The sequence below is a fragment of the Pinus tabuliformis genome, chromosome 6 (genome assembly GCF_031772625.1).
Source record: "Pinus tabuliformis cultivar Carrire ecotype Pingquan chromosome 6, CPIR1, whole genome shotgun sequence".
In the NCBI taxonomy this organism is placed as follows: domain Eukaryota; kingdom Viridiplantae; phylum Streptophyta; class Pinopsida; order Pinales; family Pinaceae; genus Pinus; species Pinus tabuliformis.
The window spans coordinates 167876348-167897904 of record NC_142292.1 but is presented as its reverse complement, the minus strand read 5'-3'; the positions used below and the strand labels follow the sequence as shown (position 1 = coordinate 167897904).

General features: G+C 37.2%; 1 non-coding gene across 1 annotated transcript; it reads right to left on the bottom strand.

Annotated features, from left to right (window-relative positions):
• Window positions 1-3952: 3952 nt before the first annotated feature.
• On the bottom strand, window positions 3953-4033 carry TRNAL-AAG (transfer RNA leucine (anticodon AAG)). Its single transcript has one exon. It is a non-coding gene; the product is annotated as a tRNA-Leu (tRNA).
• Window positions 4034-21557: the final 17524 nt, after the last annotated feature.

The following is a 21557-nucleotide window of genomic DNA, read 5'->3' as shown; positions in this document are numbered from 1 at the left end:
TATATATATATATATATATATATATATATATATATATATATATATATATTGTTAGGATGTTCAATATTTGAATAAATATTTCTTATATGTCGCTAGATGTTCTTATTATTTAAAATTTTTCTTATGCTTTGTCATTTGTTGTTTCTCCTTGCAATAATGACAAGATGAGAAGATAATCAAGGAACCGTAAAATCACTGGTTTGTAATGTTTTAATAAATATTTGTTATATGTAGCCATAATTAATAGATTAAATGGTTTTTAACTTTTGGCCATAATTTTGAGTGAGATAGTAATTGTTTTATTATTTGAAATTAATTTTTCAATATATAAATGGATTCAACACACTTGAACATTTCAAATTAAATAAATTAAAGTTATATTTTTAAACATTCAGTTTCAAACCCCTATAGGGGTGGTTGAATGTAATAATTACTTTGGATGGCTTAACATCACTCTAACGGGACGAAGGAGACTTGTTGGGTGTATGGAGAAACTGGAGGGGAGCATTTCACATGTTGAATTCCATCTTCATGGAGATTTTGGTAACCATTCCTCCAGATATTTTTATGAGCCTCATCATTGGGTAACTATATGGACCTTAATTCACCTCCTAGCTTAGTCAAATAAACTCTTCTCACAATTTATTACATATTTTGATTATATTTTGTTTAATGAGATAATCCAAAGTGATATATTATGCCTAGTGGACTAATGTGCATTGAATGCAGGTTTGTGAGAGAATATCCTGGATTTTTGGATAATTAAGGGCTGAAACTCGAATGAGACAAGGAGGATAGATTGTAGGAGCTAGATCCTCCTCATTTAGTCCTCCCTCATTCGAATATTCCTCCATCGATCACAATAGCTCAAAGTACAAGCAGCCAACTCATGGAGATCAAAAGGCAGCCAAGCAAGTGACAGTCAAAGAGATAGTTTATCTCGAGTTTGGGAGTCGAGCTTCCCTAGATTTAAGGAAGTCGTTGGAGACTTCAGTTGTATAAATAAAGAGGTCTAGAGCCTCATTAGGATTCGAATTTTTGTTGTAAAAACACTAGTCATTTTCGAGTTCAAGACTTGTGGAAGACATTGCTATGTAATTTTATGTTTTGATAATGAGAATGAACATTTCCTTGATCCAACACTGAGTTAACTCAGAGGGTTGAAGCTCTTGGGTTAGGGCCCAACCCTAGCAGCAAAGGCTCCTCTTCTTGTATTTTTATGCTTAGATTTATTTCATAGATTAATGGTTGAATTGTCTTTAGAATTATTTCACTGCAAGTAGTGTAGATTTGATTAGTTTGCTTTCATTTGTTCTCTATTTCACCAGTAGTTTAGAAGAGATAAAGGAATATCAAAAAGATACCAATAGGTGTTTGTTGGGTCGTTAATATACCATTATTATTGTCACTTTTGAACGCTTATTCCACCCATTTCTACCATTCTTCATCACGTCATTTATCATAATTTATCATATAATTCTATTTTACAATGATTTATGCTCTTATGGAAAAATATTATTTATTCTCCTTTATTTCTAATAAATTGATGTTTATGCATGATTTTATCAATGAAAGTTTAATAAATTGGTTATAACATTATTCACCATTTTTAGCCTTCAAGATCATTTCCAGATTGAAGATTTGATCATTAAAAGTGCCAACTCAGAAATGCGTTGGAATAAGAAGTGACAATTTTGCGGTTGAGATTCTGAGAAAATGAAGCAGAATATGGAAAATCCGAAACATGGGTTTTGTCCAGAACGGACCCAATTAACTTTATTAAAGAACGGCTTGCCCAAATTCGGCTTGTATTGAGAGAAACCCAGGGTTCTTTGAGCACGATTTTCTCAGATTTGTTGTTGCGGCCGTCCTCCAAATCTCAGCTGCAAAGCCAAATTCGTCTTGCTCTTGTTGAACGATGGATGGAAATATATCTTCTTGTTGATCAATTGGTTGGAAACAATCCAATTTTGTAATAGGAATCATGTTGTACTTATCTTTATTGTAAATTCTCTCTGATCTCTCTCTATTTAAATGAAAACAAAGATCACAGAGGGGAATGGAAGGATGATTTGGGGATGGAAAAATGATGGAATTGAGGATTTAGAATTAGAGATTTAGAATTAAGAATTCATGATAGGATAGGAGGAAGAAAGGATTGTTTTAGGCTGTAAGTTTCAAAGCTGCTGCTGTTGTAATGATTTTACCATTTAATGATTAATACCTGATTTGGGAGGAGTTGTTCATTCTTTTTATCTGAAGTAGCCCAGCAGCATCCGCTGGCGGCTAAGGGCCCAACCTCTGGTGGAGTAAGTTGCTGCTGTATTATATCTTTACGATTCATGTGTGGTTTGATTTCTTTCATTTAATCTGTTTAGTAATCTGACGCCCTTTACTGTTTTACATATCAGCGCTGTTATATATACTTGATTGGATACTATCGTTATCAACAACAAGAATGCTATGTTATCATTTTAACTTTGTATCACATTGCTGTTCCTTTTTATAGTTGATATAACATTGTTGTTCCTTACAGATTGTCATTCGATTACAGATTAACCGCGCTGTATGTTCCTACATCGGTACAACTGTATGATGTATTCTTAAATTGTGACTGTTGTTTATTCGGGATTGTTGTTCCGTTACAATTGCTGTTACTTTATAGCTGTGATTCATGCATATTGTATCAAAGCTCAGATTACTATTCCTTTTAATGATAAGTGTGTTGCGTGCTTGATTTGGGTTGTTGTACATTCAGGTTTAATCTGCTATTCCATTTCCGTGTGCTGTCCGGTTTATTCTTAGAGTAAAGATTGCTATTAATTTGGCTTTGCTGTTGATTTCCATTAATTAGAGTTTGCTGTTCAGATTCCTTTAATTACAGTTTGCTGCCCATTTACTTCGCCCTTCATTTCCATTGGTTAATTGCAATAGTTTGCTTTTAAATAGTTTTCCTAATTTACTTTCAATAGCAGTTTTAGTTCAAATTCTATCTCGCCCTAAGGGTGGAGGCCCCCATACAACAATGCTCCAGCGTTATTACTTAAGACTGCTTATCGCAAGTTCGCTGGGAAGGGTTGTTCCTGGACCATGTGCGCCACTAACAAGATTCATTCCCTGAAAAGCTCTCCACTATTAACAGGATTCATTCCTAAAAAAGCTCTCCTCTCTCCTGAGAATAATGACCATGGAGTTTTTTCTTTTTTGCCAATGAGCAAGCTTCAGCGTCATCCTTCCACCGCAAGAAAATAATTGAAAAATGACCAGCGCTCTATATTGAGAGTGGGATTTGAACCTGTGCCGTTAGAAACTAAGCTCTCTGCTACTAACAGGATTCATTCCCAGAAAAGGTCTCCTCTCACCCCAGGATAACATGATTCATTCCCAGAATGGAATTTGTTTCTTCTTAGCCTATAAGCAAACTTTGGCCTTACCTTCGGCTGCAAGAAAATAATTGAAAAGCGACCAGCCTTCTATGTTGAGAGTGGGATATGAACTCGCGCCGTTAGAAGTTCAGCCTCATCCATCCACTGCAAGAAAATAATCGAAAAAATGACCAGCATTGTATTTATGAGTGGGACTTGAACTCGCGTCCTCACAAGTTCTGTCTCAACTATCGGCTGGGAGAAAATAATTTTAAAATGACCAGCGTTCTTTGTGAGTGGGATTTGAACCCGCGATCCCCGAAAACAAAGCGGAAATCCGCAACATAATTTGTCTCGAGTGTAAAAACATGATCGAGAGTGGGATTTGAACCCACGCCCTTTCGGACCGGAAAATCACAACGTATTTTGGGATTTGAACCCACGCCCTTTGGGATCGGAAAATCACAAGGTATTTTGTCCGGAAAATCGCAACGTATGTCGAGAGTGGGATTTGAACCCACACCCTTTCCGGCCCAACGTATTTTGTCGAGAGTGGGAATTTGCCGGAAAAAGGCAAAATCTAGCTTTGTTGAGAGTGGGATTTGAACCCACGCCCTTTCGGACCAGAACCTTAATCTGGCGCCTTAGACCAACTCGGCCATCTCAACATACAACCAAATTTTTACATGATTAAATTTGTGTGGTTGTCTCGCAGCGGGTTTTATTATAACAAGGCCTGGCACTTTTTTCATGTTCACATTAGACACATACAAGCCAAACCATCCATCAATCTCCACACTTCCGAATTACAAAAGCGACAATTAAAATTTTAGTTAGTCTATACTTATGGAGGAGGATAGCCACTATAGCGTGTTCTTTAAGTGCGGTGTTTGGTTTTTCTTCAACATTATAAATTTATTTTAATTTAGATTTATTAATTATTTAAGGGTGAGATTTTAGGTTAGTTATTATTTTTTATATTAAATAATTGAAATATGTATTTTTGAAAGTGTGATGTTTTCAATATTTAATAAATTCTAATTTAAAGTGGATTTATATTAATTTAATATTTTAAATGTTTATATATATTATTGCATTCAAAATAATGAGGTAATTTATAATTTAATATAATGAGATATTGTCAAATAAGTAAATAGGTACCTAACAATATTTAAAATATTAAATTATTATAATTTATTTTGTATTTTTCATGAAATATTATATGACATTTTACTCCTATTGAGTTGTAGAGATTTAGACTTTTCTTTTATACTATCACAAGGCACATATGAGGCAAGTCATCTATGGATCTCCACACTCAAAAAAATAAAAGCAACAACTAAAATTTTAGTTAGCCTATATTTATAGGTAACGAGAGTAATTGTAGTTTGTTAGGTCATAATACCGTCAACTTGTTCAATGGTTATTATTACTAATGTAGATCCATGTTAAACATCTCTTTATCAAGCACTACGAGAGATCAAATTTCATTTAATTACATGTCACATATTCATTCTTTCATATTAAATTATGAAAAAATTACACCTTAAGACATTGATCCCTCTCAATACTGATAAATCTGAAATTAAAATGGATTTACACTAGTTTAATTTTCTCGATGTCATCATGTACATATGTACATAGGTAGTTATTTAATTTTAATTATTTTATTTTGTTGTCACATAACATTACATGACAACATCCTCTAATTGTAGAGCGCTTCACTACACTTAATGCAACAAATCTTGTTACATGATGTCCTTGTAATGCAATGGTGTTTTTTGAAAGTGAAAAACATAAAATTTTATACTTTTTGCCACTCGATTATGTAATGTGATGGTTTTCTCGTAAATGGATATGGTCAAATCTTGGCCACCAATTATAGTCTCTATTATATGGTGGTCTTCTTATAAGTAAACATCGTCAAAGTTTTATCATTAGCTATGAATACTATAAATTTATAGAAATTTATAGTCATACTTTATTGACTTGGCGTCATAATCTATTCTTGATGAAAAATGTTTGTATGCATATTTATATATCAAAAATTCCACATAGAAGATTCGTTGAGGAAGATCCAATGACACAAAAAAGGTCAGGTGCAAGTCACGCTTGTGATAAATGTAATAAGGATAAAGAGTCTATCATGGATTTGTCATGATTTAACCTATTGCAAATAATCTTGGTCAATCCAGAAGTTAAGAAAAGCATGTTCTGAACTAGAATCATACTACTTGGGATAAAGATAGAGACCCCTACCAAATAGTAATAGTCCCCATTACATTAAAGGTAGAAGAATGAGTCCTAAAAGTGATAAAAGTAGATATTGATGTAAATAAATTTAAGACACTATCCATGAATAGGAAGGGTTTATATTTTACATGTTTAAAGTGTGAAATACAATAGATTGATTTCTCCACATTTCAATTTTATTACACAATTTATTTCTAAAAAGCTCAAACAAAATTATGTAAAAATTTATTCTCTTATAAATATATATATATACATGTTTTGAAATATAATCAAAGTGTCCAGTGTTGTGGTTTATAACACTCTTAAAGTGAAATTAATAGTAAAAATTATATATACACCAAATTAAGAGGGAGAATTGAGCTCCAAAGTGGTGTTGATTTTTTTGTCATATAGAGGCAAAAATGTCTTTAAGGACTTGGATAGGGAATGTTTAGTGGTATTTCTAGGTTGTCGTTGTATGGTGTGTTTGTTTGCCTATGACTCCCAAAAAAACCTTCCTTGTGGCTGGTTTCTTCCTACAAGGAGCATACAAACAAATGAGAGATGTTAGTGAGTGAAGATGGACTAATAAAGCATTGAATATAATGAAAAAAATGTATGAACAAAACTAAACTAAAACTAAAGTAAATAACACAAACAAGCTTGTGAAGCAAAATAAATCAACAAAGGAATAGGGAAGGATCCTCTTTATTTATTGCTGGTAGTGGAAGAATTACAATAAAAGTATCGAAGACACTTGAAGAGAGTTGCTTGAACAATGGTGCTCAATAGCTCTCAATAATGATTTCCCCTTTTCAATCTCTTTTGCAAGCTCTTTCTCTCTCAAAGAAGCATAAAAAACTCTCTACAATGGTGGAATTCTCCTCACAATGGTATGCTAGATTGCTTTGGAGCAATTTTGACAACATAACAATGCACAACTTCTTCTTATTTTTGGCTCTCCATGAACTTGTATTTATAGAATTTTTTAACACTCCTTCCTTCCTTTGGCTCATCAATGTAGTTGTTTGCCTCATAAATGAGATGAGAGCTACCATCCTCTTGCCATTAAGGATTCTTGGGGGTTGGAGCTGAATTAGCCCATTATGTCAAGCGGTGAAGTGTTTTTCAGGCAAATTCACGTCCTAAGGTGTTGACTGGACTTCTTTGTGACCCTCATGGCTATTGAAGGAAAATTTGTGATGTGGTTAATTTCCAGCTTTAGTGCACCTGTGGGGGTTGATTTTTTAATGCAACCTTAGGAAGGATTTTGATTTTTTCTCTTCATGATGTTTCCAACTGAAAATGTAACCCCTGTACATGTTGTTCACTAACTCTGAGTGTCTTCTATTGCATGAAAATGAGTTTACCATTTTCTCATAATAACAGTTGCCCCTTGATGTGTGAGATTAGGAGAAAACATATAGCCAAAATACATCACAATTTGTTGTGTTGATGACGAGTCTTGCTAACTTCTTGAGAGATTTAGAAAAACAAAACTAAGAAAACAACCTCCTCTCAATGAGAGTAGGCATGGTGAAGTTCCATCACTAAGTCTTATATATTTTACACCTATTGCTTCATGAGAGATATAGTATATGTTAACAAATTGCTTGCACAAAAAAATGCAATAATAGAGCATTTCTATTAATTACTAGAAGATGGCCCATTGTTTGGCCTACAAGATTTAGGACTAGAGTTCTTTCTTCTATGATATTTCTTAATTATTGTTACTAGTGGGGAGGAAAGATCAGTAAAATGTCATGGATATTCCATTGGACAATTTGTCACAACTGATCCAATAATATTATACTAAAAATTTGAGATTCTACACTATTACAATTTTAAAATTCTAGATATGTAGATTTAAATGTAATTAGTGCATGCATGCAAATGGAAATTATACAGGAAAGTAGAGAACGATAAAATAATTTCACACACACACACATAAGAGATAATATATGCTCTCTGGGAAACCCTTTTGGAAGAAAACTCAACTAGAAGTTGAGGTCGCTTCTCTCTCTTTCTCTGTCTAGAAATGCGGTTGCAGGTACAAAGAAGTAACACATGTGGTTTGTGGGATGCTATAATTCACAAATACGCTCTGTGTGCTCTACCTCCTATCTCTCTTGGCTATATTTTCTCAAATATTGAACATAATGCTCTCGAAAGAATGAAATGCCTCTTCCTCCTAGTGGCCCGATTATAACACAACCCGATAACCTACTAGTAGTTAATTTTGACTACATCAACTCTTAACTAGAGTTACAATATAGACTCTTCTAGATTCTTTTACATCATAATCACATGGCTAGACCTTTTTCCAAGAATAATGGGGGTTGACGTGGCATCCTCCCAAACTATAGGAGTGAAAACAAGAAGGTCAACTTCTGAGTGGCATAACTTTTGCATACTAACTATAATTGACGTGTTTCTTTCTTCATTGGAAATATCTTTGTGTTTCAAATAACATGAAATGGTGTTGGACACCTAATCCTCAATGGGTTAGTGTGGAAGCCAAATGGACAAAAGGAGTCCAAGAGACCTTGGGATGTGAAACCCAACGGTCACATATTGTACTATAAATGTATATCTCTTGTTAATAAAAATTGCACTCTCATGATTTATCTTTCATATTTCTCTTGCTGTCCATGTGTGTTTAACATGGTATCAAAGCAGGCGTATTCCTGCCCTGCATAATTAATTTGAGCCATTTGTTTTATGGCCTTTATGTGCAGGTCATTTCTGCCCTCAGCTAAACTCTAGCTGCAATCTCTGTCATTTCTCCAATGCCATTTTTGGCTTCTAACTGTCATTGTAACTCCCTTCTGCCATTTTTCAGTAATCTGGGTCTTCCCTCTACTTGGTAATCAGGGTCTTCCCTCTGCTTGATAATCTCAGTAACGCTCGAGCTTTTGCTGCTGTCTCCACACTAGTATAACAGTGCTCCATTGCCAGACCTGCTCCATCTGCGATTTACCATTATTCTCTGACATGGTATTATTCTTTGCTCCGTTGAGTTTGTTTTTACATAACGCTCACCAAAAGATGGCTAGGTTTGGGTAACTATATTCATTCTTCGTCCACTCGAATAGTCGCTTACCAAATAGGTGAAACCCTTCATCTTCCTGAGCCTTGGCACGCATGACTGAAACCGTATATTCATGCTATGTCTATCATTCAAACCTTAGTTCTCCAGGTTCTAGGTTTCTTACGCTATTGAATACACCATACAACGTTGTCTCACTGTCTCAGTCTCCACGCAAACACTGATGGCCAGCGTTCCATTGATATACAGTTCTGCTCCATTGATATACAGTTCTGGTATATATATGCGTTCCATTGATATATTAGTTCTGCTCCATTAATACTGTAGTAGGCACGCAGTTCTGCTAACTGTGCTCAATTCCACGTTGCTCGGTGTGCTGATAAACTGAGAGCGATGGCTCATTATATTCAATATTGTGTTGACTGGTATGTTGTAACCTAACGGTGCTCCCTTTTGACCATGCGCCCTTGCGCTACTGCCCATATACTGCCATCCTCCAGCGACATCACACCTATCCACTACGTTGTGCCAGAATACTACACTTTTGGAATACTACGCTGTCTCATTCAAAAAAAAAAAAAAACCGATGTATTAAAATAGATGTGGTGACCTTTTCATGCGTGGAGATGTGCTGTTCATGCGTGGAGATGTGTTGAGCGTGGCGCAGTGGAAGCGTGGAGATGTGTTTTGGAAGGGATCGTGGACTCCTTGGCTGTCTGGTCATCAGGTTTTCTCTCATTGAATTCGCTCCTCCTGTCCCGCCATTGAGATCTAGGATTGTTTTATTTTGAAATCATAGCAAGCGAGATATCTCAGCGTGGTGTGGTAACACTGAGAGCAGAACTGGAAATGCAACCATCATGTTGAATGGTGCTCCAAGCCGCAGTCTCTTTCTATCTCCAAGCTACAACTATGTAATTCGTTTTGTCACATAAACATGTTGTTCAATGTGTTGATAAACCATGAACGCAAAAATTCATGTGTTGAAAAGTCTTTGAAAGTTTGTAAAGGAAGTGATGGCATATATGAGCATTGGAATTAAGCCTATGGTCTCTATTGTGAAGCTGCAAAAGAAATCTTCAGAATTGCGCTTGGAAATCCCTGAAACCCGTGTTGGAAGAATGTGTTGATGTTATAAATCTATGTTGGATCAGAGCTCAGCGTGACAGATCTGCCATTTTTGCTTTAACATTTCCTATTTCGGCTACCAATCACACCCATCCTTTCTGGTTACCAAACGCACATGCGTCCTGTCATATATATTTCCGTGCCAAATTACATTTACGCTGAAGTTTTATATGCTCATTATTAAGTGTCGATGGTTGATTCTCTGCATCCCTAGAATTTATGCAGACTCTTAAATGACTCCCGATATGGAATTTATGTGTTGAAGCAATAAGTTAAGTTAAACCTCGTGCGTTGGTGTCATTATGTAGCTATTGGAAGTCACTCAGACTTGCATTATTTGTCTTGCAAGAGGAAACTAACTTCCAGCTGACTTCAGTGAAGGATGAAGATTTCATCCCAAAAGGAAAGAGTTAACGTTTTGTATTTATTCTAGCTTTTGTGACCAAGTCTTCTCACAAAGGATTGGTTCCTTGTTCTTATTCTGCACATGAGCGTTGAAGATTACATTGATATGCCTCAACTTCCTTGAACGTGTGCCTGTATAATTCGGTGTTCTCCATAATGCAGTACTCTTGGTGCTCTCCTTTTATATATATATATATATATATATATATATATATATATATATATATGATTCGGTGAAACAGTTTGCATTATATACACAGTGTTTAAAGCATTGAACATAAAACTTCAATGAGTGTGGAAGTCAAGTCTGCTTTCTCAAGTGCTCTGCATATTTTTTCAGATATATATTTCTTCCATTAGGAAGGCCGAGTCACACAGAGCATCAGTGTGTGGGAGCTGCTACAACAGTGAAGAGGTTGGGTTTCTTGCTAGTGTTTACACCAACGAAAAAGGGCTGAACATAGCAAACAAAAAATTGTTTATTCTTGGCTCCATCTGACTGTCAAAGGCTGAGATCTTTGTGGAGAAATTACACCAGATTTAATTGTGCTCTGAAATCTCAAGGTGTCAAGGGCGAGTTTGTGTTCCAAATATATTGCCTATGCCAAATTAATTAAGGAGTCAAATTGGAGGCTGAAATACTCATTATATCCATAGGTGATCTGCATCTAAATTGTATTCAAGTACATTAAAGCAGCGAGTCATTTGCTACATTGAAATTGGTACTGTGCTGTCTGGTATCCTGCTACTCATCTAATAGTTGCAATTATTTATCATTTTATAGACCAATTTGTAGCTGAAGATAACATCACTTCTCTGATTATATTGGTCTGAAATGGATAGAATAGATGATGTATTGAAACTACTGAATAATTTAATACTTTCCACTGTTGATGAGATGGTTAAGATCAACAAAACCTCTCTTTCCAATATTAAAATTTGTCTCCAAAATGCACATGAGAATATTGAGTTTTTGCAGCTTGAGACAAAGCTACAACAGGAAGAATTACAACAGTGGAGTCATCATTCTGAACCTGTTTTTGTTCAGAAGATTGAAACAGACTCCCATAAACAGTGAGACAATAATGTTACAGTTGGTTCAGATTTAATACCCAATAAAGCAGCAGTTGTACATGCAGATGCAGAAACTCAGTCTGCACTTCCCAAGCCCATCATCAGACCTTGGGAAAAGCTTGTCCACAACAAGCACAAAACCGGTCTTGGATATGACAAGGACTTGTCCTTTCATATTCCAGACTACTCAAAGCCCATTCAGTTTTAGAGTGCTAGATTCATTCATGACAGTTCACCTGCTCCTCATGATAGTTCAGCTTCAGCTATTCCAGACTCTGCCCCTCTTCCACAGCAACAACAACAACAACAACAACAACATATTGTAAAATGCCAACACTTTGACTGAGTTGGCCATCTGAAAGATCACTATTTTGATCTTCATCCATGTAAGCATTGTCATAAAACTAGCCATTCTTCACACAGATGCTTCAGAAACAAACATCCTGCAAGAACAAAGATTCATCTTGGATGGATCGCTTCTTGGCAATGGGCATCAACAACCAAGAAGATATTCCAATCACATGTCAGAACATGTTCCAGAGTATTAAACAGTCTTGCAGTTGAGTTTTCTCCGTCATCTCACCTTGTATCTGACAGGGGGGGAAATGATGGTCATCTACAAGCTTCAAAGCCACATCAAGCGAGCCTGAGCCACAACCTACCATACCAGATCCAGAGTTGTAGCCAGAAACAAAGATGCCCCTGAGCATGCCTTCAGTTGGCAATCTGGGACACTTCCTCTAGCAGAAGACTTCAGTTTCTTGCCAGTTTTGGAAGAATTCCAGGAACAAAATTGAGAACACTTCCTCTAGCAGAAGACTCCAGCTTCTTTCTAGTTTTGGAAGAGTTCCAAGAATTGCATTAAGCATTCTAGAGTTCTTGGTCATCCTTAAACCATCACAGCTTGAGACTTCCCTTTGCAGGTTGAAGTTCTCCCTTTTATGCGGGGTGAGACCTCCCTTTATTGGTTGAAGGTTTCCCTCTTCAAAACAATAGGAGCACTTCCTCTAGCAGAAGACTTCAGCTTCTTGCCAGTTTTGGAGGAGTCCGGGAACTACACTAAGCATTCCAATGTTGGTGATCATCCTTAAACCACCGCCCTTTATACCAACATTTCATAGAGCACATTCAACCTAGTGCTGCCATGCATTTTTGCACATTTTGTATTACAACTCTCTTCTTGGACTCATACATAACCCTTCGAATTAGGGGGGGAATGTTGGACACCTAATCCTCAATGGGTTAGTGTGGAAGCCGAATGGACAAAAGGAGTCCAAGAGACCTTGGGATGTGAAACCCAACGGTCACATATTGTACTATAAATGTATATCTCGTTAATAAAAATTACACTCTCATGATTTATCTTTCATATTTCTCTTGCTGTCCATGTGTGTTTAACAAATGGTGTGGCACTAAGCGACTAAGTTTTACCCTAAAAAACATCGTTTGATGCCTTAAAATTCTCCCAGAAGGTTTTAGACCTCATTTTTCCAAACTGGGTCCCGTTGATAAAAATGGTCCCATGAGCTTATTCCTCCACTTTTTCCACTCCAAATGCATCAAGATGGATGAAAAGTAATACAATGATCCAATCTGGATCACACCTCCCCATTCTGGTAGTATTTTGGTCCTCAAAATATTATACATGAATGAGGTGAGGAAACATTTTCCCCACCTTCTCTCTTGTGTACCATTTAACTTTTCCAGAAACTTGTCCCTTCAATCCAATATGCCAAAGGCCATGTTTCCCATGTCTTGTAGTTCTGGACCTCTTCTGTAAAATTGTATCTTATGTCAACTCTACCTAAGAATCTAGTGCTAAATCCTCCACAGAAGGTAGGACCTGTTCCTCTTCCTAATATAACATGGAAGGCTCATAGAGTTTCAAATGATCTACATTCATGTTGTCACTACTACAACACCCTCCAAAATTTGGCCTGCACTAAATTTCAGATCCTACCTTGCTCTTGTATATTGTCGTCGCAAACATTGAAATTCATTCCATGTTTCTTCTCTAAGTGTTCTAGTCACTTTTTCAAGAAAAGAAAATTGTCATCCTTTCGCATGATAAGAGTCGCACGATGTATTTAATCATGTTTTTGTGGTTTTAAGGGGTTATCTTTGTTGAGAAATGGAACAAGAAATTCCAGTTTAATTTTTCCTTGAATTAAACTAAGAATTAAAATCAAATTCTATTCTCATAGAAACTTGTAAATAGTTAATTAAGTTTAATTAACTTAATTAGCTTAGTAATTTTGAGTTGGAAGTCTTTCTGTAGTCATGTATATGTTCTCCCTAAATATTAGGGGTCTAATATGAGCTTAAATTGAGTTGTAAATTAGATCACTCAGTTTACTGAGTTAAGTTCAGTTAAATTAGTTATAAATTGTTTTTGGAACTAATAGAGGACTAATAGCTAGTTGGTTCACTAATGCATTCATTAGTGCTAATCCAGTTAACTGAAGATTCCCTCATGAGAAACTCATGCATGCCATTTCAGAGAAAGACCCAGTTGAGACTAGAGTGCAGGGACAATGTCCTATCAATGGTATTATTTACTGGATGCATGCATTAGAGATTGATCCTATGTTTGGATTGTGCAGTTTTGGAAGCATGAATTCCTTTTAAATATGGGCTATTCATCCTAGGAATTATGCAAGAGATTAGGGGCTTGGAAAGCTGCAGAATTGGCTAAGTGTTGGCCAAGAGCTAGCTTGTGAGCTGAGAGATTTGAGCATTCTTGTGAGAAATTGTTTAGTGAGAAAAAGCTTTGTATCTTCACTCATATTTCTGATATATGCAACACAGATAGCAGTGTTTTGGGCAATGGCTTTCCCCAGATACATCTTGTGTTTTGTGCCATTGATTTATCTTCTTCTTGTTCATATTGTTTTCATTGATCTATTAGCTTCCACTAGTTGAAAGTTGAAGTAGATTCTTGTCTTGTGATTTAGTACATTGCATGAGCTTATGAATCTACAGGATTTTCTAATGGTATCAGAGCTAAAAAAAAATATAATAGAAGAGATTTTGAAGTTTTAATTTTTCGGTTATAGGTGAAATTCGAATTTGGAATACATACTTCAGGATCGGCAGATGACGTTCTATGGTTTGCGGCTTGAGTACGCCTTGGAAGGAAACTCGATTTTTATAGCCTGGAGGGACAATATGGAGGTTGTGTTAGAGGATAATGGCTTGAAGGAATTTGTTGATCAAGAAATTCCTAAGCCAATAGCATCAGATGCATAGAATTTGGTTGAATGGAAGAAGTGTGTGGCAAAGGTGAGGTGAATAATCCTTGAGGGAGTTCTAGACCACATTTTCTCGAGTCTCCATGGCAAGGAAACTCCGTATGTTATGTGGAAAGTAGTGACAGACTTGTATCAGAACAATAGTGACCAAAGGAAATTGGCATTGAAGGACAAACTTTGAAAAAAAAATGGAGAAAGGCGAGACTATTCCAAAATACTTGACCAAGTTCACTCAATGTCATGATGAACTTGGAAGTGTTGGAATCACAGTTGCTGAGGATGATATGGTGAGTCTTGCTCTTCTGGGACTCCCAAAGAGTTGGCATAGTTATCAAGACTTTGTCAATGGTCAGGAGAAGCTGTTGGATTGGGAACGACTGTGGTCGGATTTGATGCAGGAGGAGATCAGAAGGAACACCAAGGATGACTCTTCATTAAATATTGACAATGAAGAGAGTTGTGCCTTAGAGATTAAGGTGAAGAAGGGGAAATGTAAAAATTTCCATTCCAAATCAGATTCTTATCATGGAGATAAGAAGAAATACATGACGAAAGTTAAGTGCTTTCATTGTCATGAGCTGGGCCATTTTGCTATAAATTTTCCACTCAAGAAGTCCAAGAAGAAGTCCTCAAGAGGAGTGGTAAGTGAGGCTTTGGCCTCTAAATTCGAATTGGTTTTTTCCCTCATTGTATGCATGGTGTCATAAATGATGGGAAGTGTATGGTACTTAGACATTGGAGCTTCATTCCACATGATTGGCGACACAGAGTTATTCAGTGACCTAGAGGAGAAAGATCTCCATATGCATATTGATATGGGTGATGACGGGAAGTATAGTGTTACTGGATTGGGAACGATTACTTTTCAGAGTGAGCATGGGGCTCCACTCACCTTGAATAATGTTATGTATGTGTCCAGGCAAAAAAAAACTTGGTATCCATTGCCATGAATGAGGATAGAGGATATGATGTGATCTTCTTGAAAGGAAAGGCATTCCTTCGACACATAGCCACGGGTTAAGTAAAGAAGATAAGGATTTGGGTGAAGAATCTCTATAAGCTGGAGGTAGAGGAGTGCGATTCTTTGAGCAGAAAAGTAGAAAGGGTGCATAGCCGACACGTTGGCAAGTTGTGGCACATGTGATTGGGCCACTTGCATCATGGGTCTTTAAAGATATTGCAGCAGATCTCTACCTGTCTTCCCAAAGGTATGCTTGAGAAAGTTGATGCATGCAAGGGGTGTACTTTGAGAAAATACACCATGTCTTCCTTTCGTGACAAAGACAAACGAGTAGAGGATATTCTAGAGAGAGTCCATTCAGATGTGTGTGGAACATTCTTGATGGCATCCACATCCAAACATAGGTATTAAGTTATATTTGTTGGTGACTATTCTCATAAATGCTAGATATTTTTCATGAAGAAAAAGGATCAAACTTTCACAAAGTTTTGTGAGTTTAAATCATTGGTGGAGAAGGAGTCGGGAAAGAAGGTTAAATCTTTACGGAGTGATAATGGTGGTGAGTATGTATCAATTGAGTGTAAGAACTTTTGTGCAACGGAAGGAATTAAACGGGAGTTGAAGACACCCCATAAACCTCAACAGAATGGGGTTGTTGAGAGGAAGAATAGAAGCATAGTAGGGGCAGCAAGGGTGATGTTGCATGATCATGACCTACCACTACACTTGTGGGTTAAGGCATGCAACACAACAATTTATGTTCAGAACCGTAGCCAACGTCAGATACTTGAGATGAAGAAACCAAAGGAGGCTTATTCTGGTAAGAGGCTAGATGTCGGCGACTTCAAGATTTTTGGGTCATCGATATATTTTCATGTGACCAAAGATGCATAGAAAAATATTGAGCCTACAACAGAGATGGGGATATTTGTGGGGTACAATGATACACCTCAAAACTATAGGGTGTACTTTCCGACCAACAAGATGATAGTGGTTCATAGGGATGTTAGATTCGAGGAGGAGAAGGCCATGCAAGTTTCCCTTGAGAGGGAGTTTGAGCTACATAAGGATGATGAGATTTTAGCTCCTAAGGTTGAGGAACCTCAAATTGATGTGGAGCATCCACATACAGAGGATCCAGGAGTGGAGACATCCACTCAGGCAGAGTCTTTCAGAGAGGGAAGAAATCACACTAGAGAGGCTTACATATTGTTGGATGATGCATGGGAGAATGTGGGAGAACCCACTTCTCAGCAAAGGTAGAGTAGGCCACCTGAGAGGTACACTGGATACATAGCTCTTATGGGTGAATGTGTTGTGACAGAGCCATCTTCCTTTAAGGAAGCATTTCATCAGCTGGTTTGGGTTGATGCCATGGTGGAGGAGTATGACTCCATAGTTCGTAACAGTGTCTGGGATGTGGTCCTGAGACCAGAGGATAGTTCAGTGGTGAGATATTGTCGGCTTTACAAGGTAAAGAAAGTTGCAGATGGTAGTGTGGAGAAGCATAAGGCTAGATTTCTGGCCCATGGATTTTCACAGGTAGAGTGGATTGACTATGATGAGATCTTTGCTCCTATTGCAAGGTATTCATCAATCATATCTATATTGGCACTATTAGCACATATGGGTTTGAAGATACATCAAATGGATGTAAAGACAACCTTCCTTACTGGCATGATTAAGGGAGAGGTGTACATAGAGCAGCTTGAAGGTTTTGAAACCTTTGACCGTGAGTCGCATGTGTGCTGACTCAAAAGAGCATTGTATGGGCTGAAGCAAGCACCCCGTGCTTGGTACACTGGGATAGATAGCTACTTCACCAGGTTGGGCTTCACGAATCATGAAGCAGATGTAAACTTGTACCACATAGTGGTGGAAGGTAAATTATTGATCATTGTACTTTATGTTGATGATCTCATACTGATAGGTGATGATCAACTGATCAAGTCTTGCAAGGAGGACCTTACAAGAGAGTTTGAGATGAAGGACATGGGGCTCATGCATTACTTTCTTGGCATGGAGGTATGGTAGGGAGATGGGGAGTTGTTTGTGTCTCAGGGAAAGTATGCCAATGATATACTTAGGAGATACTTATAGAGTAGCAAACCCATGGAGACTACTTTAGCAAGTAATTAGAGGAAGGAGGATGTTACTTTAGGGGAAGTAATGGAAGCTACTATTTACATACAACTTGTGGGTTTACTCATGTACTTGGTGAACACATGACTGAATATGTACTATGCATTTAGCCAACTTAATCAAGTGATGGTTAGGCCTACCAAGCTATATTGGAAGGTGACAAATCATGTGTTGAGATACCTCAAGGGAAATTCTCAGTATGGATTATGGTACGAATGAACAGAGGGAGTGAAGCTTCAACACTTCACTGATGCAGATTGGGTATGGAGTCCATCTGACAAGAAGAGCACATTAGGAGGTATCTTCAGTATTGGGTCAACGACAATTTCTTAGTACAACAGGAAACAAAGATCAGTTGCACTTAGTTTGGCAAAGGTAGAGTACATGGCTACAAGTCAGGTAGCATGTGAGGCCATTTAGATGAGGAAGATCCTGGTTGGTTTGTTTGCTCGATAGATGGATCCAACTGTGATTTACTGCGATAATCATAGTTGTATCAAACTCTCTGAAAATCCAGTTTTTCATGATCGATCCAAGCATATTGATATCTGATATCATCATCTCATATATTGTGTGTTGAGGTAGATTATGTTGTTAGAGTACATTCCCATGGAGGAGCAAGATGCTGACATTTTGACAAAGGCATTATCAAGATGTAAATTCAAGTTTCACAGAGACAGGATTGAGGTAGATGATAATCCCTTTCTTGTTGAGCAGGAGTGTTGAGAAATGGCAACAAGAAATTCCAGTTTGATTTGTCCTTGAATTAAACTAAAAATTAAAATCAAATTCTATTCTCATAGCAATTTGTAAATAGTTAATTAAGTTTAATTAACTTAATTAGCTTGGGAATTTCGAGTTGTAAGTCTTTCTGTAGTAATGTATATGTTCTCCCTAAATTTTAGGGGTCCAGTATGAGTTTAAATTGAGTTGGAAATTAGATCACTCAGTTTACTGAGTTGATTTCAGTTAAATTAGTTCTATTTTTTTTTTGGAACTAATAGAGGACTAACAGTCAATTGGTGGACTAATGCATTCACTAGTGCTACTCTAGTTAACTGAAGATTCCCTCATGAGAAACTCATACATGTCAGTTTAGAGAAAGACCCAGTTGAGACTAGAGAGCAAGGATAGTGTACTATCAGTGGTATTATTTATTAGAGTGTAAATATCATGCATGCATCAGAGATTGATCCAATGTTTGGATTGTGTAGTTTTGGAAGCATGAATTCCCTTTAAATACAAGCTATTCATCCTAGGAATTACACAAGAGATTATGAGCTTGGAGAGCTACATAACTGGCTAAGTGTTGGCCAAGAGCTAGCTTGTGAGCTAAGAGAGTTGAGCATACTTGTGCAAAATTGTTCTAGCGAGAAAAAGCTTTGTATATTCACTTATTTTTCTGATATATGAAATACATATAGCAGGGTTTTGAGCAGTGGCTTCCCCATATACATATTGTGTTATGTGCCATTGATTTATCTTCTTCTTGTTCATATTTTTTTCATTGATCTATTGGCTTCCGCTGGTTGAAAGTAGAAGTAGATTGTTGTCCTTTGCTTTAGTACATTGCATGAGTTTGTGAATCTACAGGATTTTATACAATCTTTGTGAAAATGAGTTGATACTAATATATAAACATCTTTTGCACTCATTCCTAAAGTTTTAAGCAATGTCACACAAGTGTTGTCATAGTCGTCGCAAAATGTATCTTTACTGTCGCACTTGTCGTAAGTCATCGCAAAAGTTGTTGCACTGAGGGAAATGTGTTGTTAATATGTCCTGGATGATATATGTTGTTGTGTTGTTAAGTGTTCTAAGTGTGTGATAAAAGTCAAGTAGTATCACTGTTCATAGTAGCTTTATCGGTCCCAAACTTATGTAAATTCAGGAAACTTTCTAGCAACTTAGCCTCATATGGCTCTCTTGAACTGCGCATTGCACATTATCAACCTTCTAGTTGCAATCCTACCTCTTGAAATTGTACAATGTGTAGTTTCTACCCCCTAGGACTGCGCACTACGTATTTTCAGTGCTCAAATCCAAACCTTAGCCTCCAAACTACACAATCCATCCATCCATCCTAGCCTTAACTGCGCATTGTGCAGTCTTAGAGCTCATGCCTAGCCCTTAAGCTCCTAAGCTATGCAATTTTATAGTCACAAAACCTCCTCTACCTTCCAGAACTGCGCAGTAGGCTGAATCAGTGTTCAACCCTCAGCCTGGCTCACTGAGCTCCCAAACTGCAAATTTTTCTTCCTTAGTCAAGCTTGGACTATGCATTGCACAGTCTCTGAGCTCAAACTTAGCCCTTGAGATCATGAGTTGCACAATTACGCAATTGGTAGATCTACTTTGCCTCCTAGAACTCCGCAGTTGGTTGAAATAGTACCAAACCCCTCAGCTCAGCTCAATGAGTCCCAAAAATATGTAATCTACCAGCCAGTCCAGTTGAGACTACGAATTACGTATTCTTAAGGCTCAAGATTCACCCCTGACTGTTTGAGCTATGCAATTACGTAGTCACTGAGCCTCTCCCTCAACCTGCAACCCAGTTCTATCTCAGTTAGTGGATCAACATGCATCATCTTAGACTAAGGGTTTATCAGATTGATTTTGTCTTGTCATGAGTGAATTGCCGATGGAGGTACTCTATTAGTCCATGACAAGATGATGAATAAGGATTTGAATGAGGGAAACATGCTAAAAGACATATTTGTAGTTGATTACACAAGTTGATCAATCAATAGAAAGAAAAGGGACATTAGTTTGCGACTGCAACTCAAGACTAAATATCATTGAAGACTTCTTACCTCTAAGCCATATGGATGTGGATAGAGAAGTATTCCCAAGTAGACACATAGCAAGGAGAAGCAAGAAAAGCTTGACATTTCCATGTCAACATGTAGTCCATGCCAGCAGTGTCATGTCATATCATGCCATGAGTTGTCATAGGACACATCATTATTGTGGATCATGTAATTATTTTTGCAAAATGTATTTTAAAGTGGAAGTCCAATGGACCCACTTAGAATATGAAGAGTCACAAGTCAAACAATCATGAGAGTAGTCAAAGAGTCACAAGTGAGGTGAAGCATCACCCCATTGGTTATATATACACCCTCATTGTATGAGAAAATGACTTTTCACCTTGGCTCTTCTCGCAAGGCATTAGAGAGACAAGCTAGTTCTTTTGGGGAGAAAGTAGTGGCTCCAACCCTTCACTATTAGGGCTAGTGGGTTTCATTGTATACATGTGTCCTGGAAATTTTACTTAATATATGAAGATTGATGGCCAACACGTTCTTCATGCATGGATTATGAATATTTGTAATATTGTTCTGTGAATGTTTGTAATTCATGTTTACTTTCACCTATACTAAAGTAGTTGAGCTATTTCGGTTATTTTAGTGCTTATCATATTGAGAATGTGTTGTAATGGTTGTTATGATTGTCACGTCTTTGTGGACTAATCCGTTGGATGTTAGAAAAATACCTCTTGTTTGTATTGGTTATAATGATCGTGGCATATTTGTGGACTATTCTTCTAGATGCTAGATATATTCATCTTGTTTGCATGTGTTTCTACTAGAGTGGTACTATTACCTCTGTTTTAGAGGCTCACCTCCTTTTTCATCCACATTAGAAGAACCTTGACACACCTACAACCAAACACTCACAAAGCACACTTAATTTCTTTTTGAAGGCACACACATTCCTCTCTCCTGCTGACAGTTAGAGCCAAGGAAAATCTATAAGAATACACGGTAAATAGGCCAATACTCCGAATGGGGATCCTATTCCAAATGGTGTGAGGTCTAATTGGGACTTCACATTAGGGAGATGTCGTACATTAACAAATTTCCAACACCGTCAATAAAATGGTGCTAGAAGGAGGTCCAGAAGAAAGGTTATGCCCATTGAGTCTATTTTGAATCTCTTATTCAAAA